The sequence below is a fragment of the Petromyzon marinus genome, unplaced genomic scaffold (assembly GCF_048934315.1).
Source record: "Petromyzon marinus isolate PM22_M1 ecotype Great Lakes invasive population unplaced genomic scaffold, UKy_Petmar_22M1.pri1.0 PM_G_Scaffold_6, whole genome shotgun sequence".
NCBI lineage: Eukaryota > Metazoa > Chordata > Hyperoartia > Petromyzontiformes > Petromyzontidae > Petromyzon > Petromyzon marinus.
The window spans coordinates 4,500,001-4,502,500 of record NW_027423013.1 but is presented as its reverse complement, the minus strand read 5'-3'; positions in this window follow the sequence as shown (position 1 = coordinate 4,502,500).

The following is a 2,500-nucleotide window of genomic DNA, read 5'->3' as shown; positions in this document are numbered from 1 at the left end:
GGTATACAGGGAGAAGAGCAGTGGGCAAAGGACGCAGCCCTGAGGAGTTCCCGTGCTGATGGACCTGGAGTCAGAGACTTCTGTTCCCGGCTTAACGCACTGCTTCCTGTCAGAGAGGAAGTCTGTGATCCACCTGCAGGTGGAGTAGGGCACGTTCAGCTGGAAGAGCTTGTCCTGAAGCAGGGCAGGGATGATGGTGTTGAAGGCAGAGCTGAAGTCCACAAACAGGATCCTGGCGTAGGATGCTGGGGCGTCCACATGCTGTAGGGTGAAGTGGAGGGCCATGTTAACTGCGTCGTCCACAGACCTGTTGGCTCTGTAGGCAAACTGAAGGGGGTCCAGGAGAGGGTCTGTGATGGCTTTGAGGTGTGCCAGGAGCAGGCGCTCAAAAGACTTCATTACCACAGATGTAAGGGCGACCGGTCTGTAATCATTTAGTCCTGTTGGCCTTAGCTTTTTGGGCACAGCGATGATGGTGGAGGACTTGAGACAGGCTGGTACATGGCATGTCTCCAGGGAGGTGTTAAAGATGTTGGTGAACACCGGAGACAGCTGGTCAGCGCAGTGCCTGAGGGTGGCTGGAGAGACAGAGTCCGGCCCGGCTGCTTTGCGTGGATTCTGCCTCTTGAAAAGCCCATTAACTTCTCCCTCCTGAAAGGAGAGAGTCGTTTCTGTAGTATGGGTGGGGGATGGGGCCTCTTGGGTGGGAAGGGGTGGTTCAGGACAGTCCAATTGTCTTTCAAATCTACGGTAGAACTCGTTCAGGTCGTTGGCTAGGCGGGAGTCGTTAGTGGTGTGGGGCGCTCTGGGTTTGTAGTTGGTGATGTGCCTGAGCCCTTTGGCAGACAGAAGCAGCGTCGTTAGTAGAGAACTGGTGTTTTAGTGTCTCTGAGTACAGTCGTTTAGCCTCTCTCACCGCTTTGCTAAACCTGTTCTTCGACTCCTTGAATCTGTCTCTATCCCCACTCCTAAACGCTTCCTCCTTCTCCAACCTCAACCTTTTGAGCTTTGCTGAGAACCAGGGCTTGTTGTTGTTAAAGTTCACCCTGGTACGTGTTGGGATACAGCAGTCCTCACAGAAGCTGATGTACACAGCCTCTGTGAGTTCATCCAGACTATTGGTAGCAGTCGTGAACATATCCCAGTCAGTACAGTCTAAGCACGCCCGCAAATCTTCCACAGCCTCACTGGTCCACTGTTTAGATGTCCTCACAGCAGGTTTACAGAGTTTTAGTTGCTGCCTGTATGCACGAATCAGGTGGACCAAGGGAGTTCTGTGCGAGCCGAACAGCCCCGTGACCCACAAGAGAAACATCCCCGCCAAATTCGAGCGTTTGACGGGGTCTATCCGTGAAAAAATATTCACGTTTTTGAGTGCACATGCATTTCTGCTGCAAATGCCTCTGGAAGTTTCATGCCGTTCGTATGCCAATTGTGGCAACACGAAAATGACCCGTTTTCCCATTCCGAGGGATTTCTGTGCGACCCTAACAGCCCCGTGAGCCACAAGAGACACATCCCCGCCAATTTCTAGCGTTTCACGGGGTCTATCCGTGAAAAATATAGACGTTTTTGAGTGCACATGCATTTCTGCTGCAGATGCCTCTGGAAGTTTCATGCCGTTCGTACGCAATGTGGCAACACGAAAATGACCCCTTTTCCCATTCCGAGGGATTTCTGTGCGACCCTAACTAACAGCGCCCGTGAGCCACAAGAGAGACATCCCCGCCAATTTATAGCGTTTCACGGGGTCTATCCGTGAAAAATATAGACGTTTTTGAGTGCACATGCATTCCTGCTGCAAATGCCTCTGGAAGTTTCATGCCGTTCCTATGCAATGTGGCCACACAAAAATGACCCGTTTTCCCATTCCGAGGCATTTCTGTGCGACCCTAACAGCCCCGTGAGCCACAAGAGAGACATCCCCGCCAACTTCTAGCGTTTGACGGGGTCTATGCGTGAAAAATATTAAAATTTTTGAGTGCACGTGCCTTTCTGCTGCAAATGCCTCTGGAAGTTTCATGGCGTTCCTATGCAATGTGGCAACACGAAAATGACCCCTTTTCCCATTCCGAGGGAGTTCTGTGCCACCCTAACAGCCCCGTGAGCCACAAGAGACACATCCCCGCCAATTTCTAGCGTTTCACGGGGTCTATCCGTGAAACATATAGAAGTTTTTGAGTGCACATGCATTCCTGCTGCAAATGCCTCTGGAAGTTTCATGCGGTTCGTACGCAATGTGGCAACACGAAAATGACCCGTTTTCCCATTCCCAGGGATTTCTGTGCGACCCGAACAGCCCCGTGAGCCACAAGAGACACATCCCCGCCAATTTCTAGCGTTTCACGGGGTCTATCCGTGAAAAATATCAATTTTTTTTTGACTGCACATGCATTTCTGCTGCAAATGCCTCTGGAAGTTGCATGCGGTTCGCATGCAATGTGGCGACACGAAAATGACCCGTTTTCCCATTCCGAGGGATTTCTGTGCCACCCTAACA